We start from the raw sequence: 8,238 nt of genomic DNA, 5'->3' as shown, positions 1-8,238 counted from the left end.
GTCCACACAATCCTGTTCCTCAAGGCTCACACCAACCTTTTCCTTATATGGTGATGACAAGGACAGTTCTGATCATGACAATGGTGACATGAGTGGCTGACCTTTACCTACTGCTCACTGCACAGCAGGCTTTGTGCCAGATGCTCTGCTTGCCTTATGTCCAAGATTACCCTAGAAGGTCAGTCCTATGTGTCTTGAAGATGAAGCCCCGTGGCTTCCAGAAAGCTCAGCGACCTTGTTGGAACCCCACAAGTAGGCTGATTCCAGGGTATGGCTTGGTTAGGCTGACACCGTCACTGTGTGTCCATCCTCCCTGGGAGGCAGCCCACTGGGCAGGGGCTCCTTCCCCTAGCCCTCCAGTGCTTATAGTCTTTACCAGTCCCTAGAAAATCACAGGGGCTTCCCAGATAGCTCAGTGGTAAAGAATCCTCCTGGCCAATGCAGGGGACTGGGGTTTGATCCCTAGGTCGAGAAGATCCCCAGGAGTAGGAAATGGCAACCTACTCCAGTATTCTTGCCTGGAGAATCCTATGGGCAGAGGAGCTTGGCGGGCTACAGTCCATGGGGTCACAAAGAATTGAACAAGTTTAGCAGCTACCCAACAAAAGACAACCCAAGTTTCTTGTAAATTCTTTCAGTCTCCTAAATCCCAGCCCTGCCCTGCCTCGAGCTTTGCATGAAGACTGTAAGCTCTCTGAAGGCAGGGACTAGGGCCTGATACTTTACAGAGCCCTGAAAGCCGAGTTCTCTGTAGAGAAGGCAGAGAGAGGCTAGCTACCCATCCAGCAGACACCACTGGATCTCACAACACGAGGACCAGGAACAAGTCCGCCTTCAGAGTCACCTCATATATGGTACTGAGAGCTGGCTTCGCATCTGCATGGTTGGGGCTTCTCTGGTGGCTCAGATGGTAAAGACTCTGCCTGCCAATGCAAGAGACCCGGTTTGATCGCTGGGTCAGGAAGATCCTCTGGAGAAGGGAATGGCGATCCATTCTGGTATTTGTGCCTGGAGAGTTCCATGGACAGAGGAGCCTGGCGGGCTACAGTCTGTAGGGTTGCAAAGAGTCAGACACGGCTGAGTGATTAACACTTTCACTTTCTGCATGGTTAGTTCCATGCTAGCATGTACTTCTTTTATTTCTATGCTGCTTTATTTGAGATCCAAGCCATAGATTAAACTTCCATAGATTGTTAGAACCAAGAGAGAACTGTGCATGGAGCCTAATCTTGTAGTTAAGGCCACACTTTCATGACTCAGCTGGTCCACCAGAGCAGCAGAGCTGGGCCCAACCTCCCACTGCAAACATGGCAGATGGGTTTCTGTGTCTGCTGTCCTCTGAGCCTGGAATTCTTGATTCTTTGCCCTACATCCATCAAATGGGAGACCACCATGGGTTGGGTGCAGTTGGTAAGGTGTCTGCAGCCTTTTATCAACCAACCAACAGGGATGTGTGCAAGGGCAAAGTTTGTTTCTGTGCACACCAGAACTCACGCTCACAGGGACATGTAAGCAGGGGAAGTACTTCCTGGCCCCGTGACGGGCTCACCCAATGGTTGGTAAAGGTTGGTAGTGGTTGGTAAGGTGTTAGCAGCCTTAGCATTGCTAAGCGGCCCTCTGATTGCCCCAGACTTCACCAATGGTCACCCTGGTCTCCTGTCCTCTGCTGAGTAGGGGGACAACTGACCATATCCTCCTGGGAGGAGCACAGAGGCACAGCCTCCGGGAGATGAGCAAAGTCTACTAAGGGGATCCTTCTTTGTGAAGAAATGCATGAACAGAGCCTCTCCTGTCCAGTCGTGAGAATTTTCTGAGTTTCTGATCAAGTCACTAATTGTACAAATGAAGGCAACTGTACAGATGCCCTGTCACCCGGGCTACGGTAAAAACCTGTAGATGAAAACAGCAACATTGCCTGCTAAACAGTTGGGTTTTTCCAAGCAATTTTGCCAGCAGAAGTTTACTGCTTTTTGATAGAATTGAAAATAAACAGAAACAATAGAAAGGCAGTATTTTACATGCATCTGGGTTTTAGTAAATCTTTATAGTAATGTGCCACATAATTTTGGAAAATTAATTCTAGTTTGAGGATGAGCAATAAAATGGTTAATGAGCTGCATTAATCATTCTTCCAGTGTCTGGGAGAAAATGAAGTTAAAGCAAATCCAAATAATTTAGAAAAGCAAGGGGAAATGAATGGGTGAAAATGTCGATAGAAAGGAGCCTCATCTTTTGGAGGCAAGTATCTAATGCACACATGGAAATATACAACCAGAACACAGAAATTTAGCTTCTCTGTTCACATGGAAATCTCATCGTCCTCGGAAGTGCTGGGAATGGCAGGATGAGAAAAGGGTGAATTTGTGTCATCAAGGAGTCTGGATCGGCTGGATGAAGGCGACCGCAGCCAGCGGAGGGGATGTGTGCAAGGGCAAAATTTGTTTCTGTGCACACCAGAACTCACGCTCACAGGGACATGTAAGCAGGGGAAGTACTTCCTGGCCCTGTGACGGCTCACCTTTCCTCCACGTGCTGACCCACAGAGCATCATTCCAGGTGTCTTCACCCAACCCAAGGTCAGGGGAAGTGAAGGACGGCAAAAATACAAAAACTTTGCACAGTCTTTCAACAAACACTTTTTTCTTTTACTCCAGCCTGAAACCTGGGGCAATGTAAGTGACCTGAGCCTCTGGCAGGTATAGTGTCACTGAAAGGACTACGTAGAGTGCAGCGCGTACTGCCTACAGCGTCTCTGCTCAAGTCATTCTTCCTGGAGAACTTCGCTGACCTGTCTGAGTGGAAAGAAGCAAGGAGAAGCAAATGCCGATGCTAGGAACATGCTTAGGCAGGGAGCCTGACTCCAGATGCCTGGTTTATAGATATCCTGCCGAAACCTTGAGACACAGCCAAACTGGGACGGAACTTCCACTTGTCCTATGTCCTGGGTCTCAGTAAGAGTGGGTCCCCAGTGTAGCCTCTCAGTTGGGACTCAGGGAGGTTTTGTGCACAGTCAGTGTCTCATCATCATGATCCATGAGTCTGACACGTAGGCAGCTGTTGATGGAAATTTCAGGGATTAGTTGGCTGCTCTGCTTAAGTGACTCAATCAAGTTGCCCCAGTGGTATAGCAAAACCTGGAGACAGTAGCCTAGCTCCTGTTTGTTGGCCCCACTGACTCAGGTTGGCGAGTTACAGTAAAATAAATCAAACATCTTCCCTTCCTTCTGCTTCTCATTCCAGCTCCAGAACTCCTACTTCTTTTCAAGGCAACGTAGATGTTCTAACCCATGCAAAGTCATGTAAAAGGGAGTCGATAAAAGAAAGTCACGGAGATAAATATTTCAAGATACTGTCCTTACCAGCCAGGAGAATACGTGCAGTGGTAGGAAATATTTGCCCAGCATTCTGTTTGCCAGAGAGCCTCAGAGTCCCATGGAAATAGTATGTATTTTAAAGAAAGATGTTGAGAGGAAAATAAATACGCAATTTATACAGACATGTCTCCTTTGAACAAGGACAATTGAGCTGTCCACAGTAGCTCTTAGAGCGATGAGACCTTCAGTTCAGTTCAATTCAGTCACTCAGTCATATCCGACTCTTTTCGACCCCATGAATCGCAGCACGCCAGGCCTCTCTGTCCATCACCAACTCCCGGAGTTCACTCAGACTCACGTCCATCGAGTCAGTGATGCCATCCAGCCTCTCACCCTCTGTCGTCCCCTTCTCCTCCTGCCCCCAATCCCTCCCAGCATCAGAGTCTTTTCCAATGAGTCAACTCTTCACATGAGGTGGCCAAAGTACTGGAGTTTCAGCTTTAGCATCATTCCTTCCAAAGAAATCCCAGGGCCGCCCTGAATGGACTGGTTGGATCTCCTTGCAGTCCAAGGGACTCTCAAGAGTCTTCTCCAACACCACAGATTAAAAGCATCAATTCTTCGGCTCTCAGCTTTCTTCACAGTCCAACTCTCACATCCATACATGACCACTGGAAAAACCATAGCCTTGACTAGACAGACCTTTGTTGGCAAAGTAATGTCTCTGCTTTTGAATATGCTATCTAGGTTGGTCATAACTTTTCTTCCAAGGAGTAAGCGTCTTTTAATTTCATGGCTGCGGTCACCATCTACAGTGATTTTGGAGCCCCCAAAAATAAAGTCTGACACTGTTTCCACTGTTTCCCCATCTATTTCCCATGAAGCGATGGGACCAGATGCCATGATATTTGTTTTCTGAATGTTGAGCTTTAAGCCAACTTTTTCACTCTCCACTTTCATTTTCATCAAGAGGCTTTTTAGTTCCTCTTCACTTTCTGCCATAACGGTGGTGTCATCTGCATATCTGAGGTTACTGATATTTCTCCCGGCAATCTTGATTCCAGCTTGTGCTTCTTCCAGCCCAGCGTTTCTCATGATGTACTCTGCATAGAAGTTAAACAAGCAGGGTGACAATATATAGCCTTCACACACTCCTTTTCCTATTTGGAACCAGTCTGTTGTTCCATGTCCAGTTCTAACTGCTGCTTCCTGACCTGCATACAAATTTCTTAAGAGGCAGGTCAGGTGGTCTGGTATTCCCATCTCTTTCAGAATTTTCCACAGTTTATTCTGATCCACACAGTCAAAGGCTTTGGCATAGTCAATAAAGCAGAAATAGATGTTTTTCTGGAACACTCTTGCTTTTTCCATGATCCAGCGGATGTTGGCAGTTTGATCTCTGGTTCCCCTACCTTCTCTAAAACCAGCTTGAACATCAGGAAGTTCACGGTTCACGTATTGCTGAAGCCTGGCTTGGAGAATTTTGAGCATTACTTAACTAGCTTGTGAGATGAGTGCAATGGTGCGGTAGTTTGAGCATTCTTTGGCATTGCCTTTCTTTGGGATTGGAATGAAAACTGACCTTTTCCAGTCCTGTGGCCACTACCGAGTTTTCCAAATTTCCTGGCAAATTTGGAAGTTTTCCAAGATTGCTGGGAGAGTGCAGCAATTTCACAGCATCATCTTTCAGGATTTGAAATAGCTCAACTGGAATTCCATCACCTCCACTAGCTTTGTTCGTAGTGATGCTTCCTAAGGCCCACTTGACTTCACATTCCAGGCTGTCTGGCTCTAGGTGAGTGATCACACCATCGTGATATCTTGGTCATGAAGATCTTTTTTGTACAGTTCTTCTGTGTATTCTTGCCACCTCTTCTTAATATCTTCTGCTTCTGTTAGGTCCATACCATTTCTGTCTTTTATCAAACCCATCTTTGCATGAAATGTTCCCTTGGTATCTCTCATTTTCTTGAAGACATCGCTAGTCTTTCCCAGTCTGTTGTTTTCCTCTATTTCTTTGCACTGATTGCTGAGGAAGGCTTTCTTATCTCTTCTTGCTGTTCTTTGGAACTCTGCATTCAGATGCTTATATCTTTCCTTTTCTCCTCTGCTTTTCACTTCTCTTCTTTTCACAGCTATTTGTAAGGCCTCCTCAGACAGTCATTTTGCTTTTTTGCATTTCTTTTCCATGGAGATGGTCTTGATCCCTGTCTCCTGTACAATGTCACGAACCTCCGTCCATAGTTTATCAGGCACTCTATCTATCAGATCTGCTGCTGCTGCTGCTAAGTCACTTCAGTCGTGTCCGACTCTGTGGGACCCCATAGACGGCCTCCTACCAGGCTCCTCTGTCCCTAGGATTCTCCAGGCAAGAACACTGGAGTGGGTTGCCATTTCCTTCTCCAATGAATGAAAGTGAAAAGTGAAAGTGAAGTCGTTCAGTTGTGTCCGACTCTTAGCAACCTCATGGACTGCAGCCTACCAGGCTCCTCTGTCCATGGGATTTTCCAGGCAAGAGTACTGGAGTGCGGTGCCATTGCCTTCTCCAATCTATCAGATCTAGTCCCTTAAATCTATTTATCACTTCCACTGTATAATCATAAGGGATTTGATTTAGGCCATACCTGAATGGTCTAGTGGTTTTCCCTACTTTCTTCAATTTCAGTCTGAATTTGGCAATAAGGAGTTCATGATCTGAGCCACAGTCAGCTCCCCGTCTTGTTTTTGCTGACTGTATAGAACTTCTCCATCTTTGGCTGCAAAGAATATAATCAATCTGATTTTGGTGTTGACGATCTGGTGATGTCCATGTGTAGAGTCTTCTCTTGTGTTGTTGGAAGAGGGTGTTTGCTATGACCAGTGCATTTTCTTGGCCAAACTCTATTAGTCTTTGCCCTGCTTCATTCCGTATTCCAAGGCCAAATTTGCCTGTTACTCCAGGTGTTTCTTGACTTCCTACTTTTGCATTCCAGTCCCCTATAATGAAAAGGACATCTTTTTTGGTTGTTAGTTCTAAAAGGTCTAGAACTTTGATGAGACCTTAGGGCATTTATAAGAAGGAAGCATAGCTTTGCCATGATCCCTGCTGTCAGAAGTGAAGGGCCTCGTGCTCTGCATTTTATTATTCAAGTATGGAAGGGGCTAAGCCTTTGACTGTGTGGATCACAATAAACTGTGAAAAATTCTGAAAGAGGTGGGAATACCAGACCACCTGACCTGCCTCTTGAGAAATCTGTATGCAGATCAGGAAGCAACAGTTAGAACTGGACATGGAACAACAGACTGATTCCAAATAGGAAAAGGAGTACGTCAAGGCTGTATATTGTCACCCTGCTTATTTACCTTATTTACAGAGTACATCATGAGAAACAATGGGATGGATGAAGCACAAGCTGGAATCAAGATTGCCGGGAGAAATATCAATAACATCAGATATGCAGATGACACCATCCTATGGCAGAAAGTGAAGAGGAACTAAAGAGCCTCTTGATGAAAGTGAAAGAGGAGAGTGAAAAAGTTGGCTTAAAGCTCAACATTCAGAAAACTAAGATTATGGCATCCAGTCCCATCACTTCATGGCAAACAGATGGGGAAACAGTGGAAACAGTGACAGACTTTATTTTTGGGGGCTCCAAAATCACTGCAGATGGTGATTGCAGCCATGAAATTAAAAGACGCTTACTCATTGGAAGAAAAGTTATGACCAACATAGACAGCATATTAAAAATCAGAGACATTGGTTTACCAACAAAGGTCTTTCTAGTCAAAGCTATGGTTTTAGTCATGTATGGATGTGAGAGTTGGACTATAAAAAAAGCTGAGCGCTGAAGAATTGATGCTTTTGAACTGTCGTGTTGGAGAAGACTCTTGAGAGTCCCTTGGACTTCAAGGAGATCCAACCAGTCCATCTTAAAGGAGATCAGTCCTGGGTGTTCATTGGAAGGACTGATGTTGAAGCTGAAACTCCAATACTTTGGCCACCTGATGCGAAGAGCTGACTTATTGGAAAAGACCCTGATGCTGGGAAAGATTGAGGGCAGGAGGAGAAGGGGAGGACAGAGGATGAGATGGGTGGATGGCATCACTGACTCAGTGGACATGGGTTTGGGTAGACTCCGGGAGTTGGTGATGGACAGGGATGCCTGGCATGCTGTGGTCCATGGGGTTGCAAAGAGTCGGACACGACTGAGTGACTGAACTGAACTGAACTGAACTGATGGAAGGGAAATTGTCTGGTAGACAGTGTCTGCACAGGGTCTTGTGGACACTGGGCCTTCAGGTGGCCTGCACATCATAGGTTTACAAACGATGACTTCCTGCCTTAGCAAGGCTCGGTTCCTATGTCACCTTCTCACTAGACCTACCTGCAGCATGTCAGTTAAAATTGTAACCGCCTTCAGGCACTCAGAGACCCCTTCACACTGGTCTATTTTTCATCTTTATTAATTTGTTAATTAATTTATTAATTACAAGGATAGGGCTTCCCAGATGGCACTAGTGGTAACAAACCCGCCTGCCAGTGCAGTAGACATAGGAAACACTGGTTTGATCCCTAGGTTGGGAAGATCCCCCAGAGGAGGGCATGGCAACCCACTCCAGTATTCTTGCTGGAGAATCCCATGGACAGAGGAACCTGACAGGCTATAGCCCATGGGGTCACAAAGAGTCGAACACGATTGAAGCGACTGAGCTAGGACCCGCAGGATGTAAGCTTCACCAAAACAAAAAAGATTTTTTTTCCTCTTATCCACCAATGTACCCCAGCTTCCAAGACAATACCTTATCTGTACTAGACACGAAACAGATACTTGCTGAATAAGTAAATGAGCAAATGAATGATACACATCCTTCATATGAAAAATGTTCAATATACATGTTCTTGTTCTAGACTTGAAGATTCTATTGAACCCAATTGAAAAACTAT

Source organism: Bos javanicus, chromosome 1, assembly GCF_032452875.1.
Source record: "Bos javanicus breed banteng chromosome 1, ARS-OSU_banteng_1.0, whole genome shotgun sequence".
NCBI lineage: Eukaryota > Metazoa > Chordata > Mammalia > Artiodactyla > Bovidae > Bos > Bos javanicus.
Note: the sequence above shows the minus strand (reverse complement) of the source record.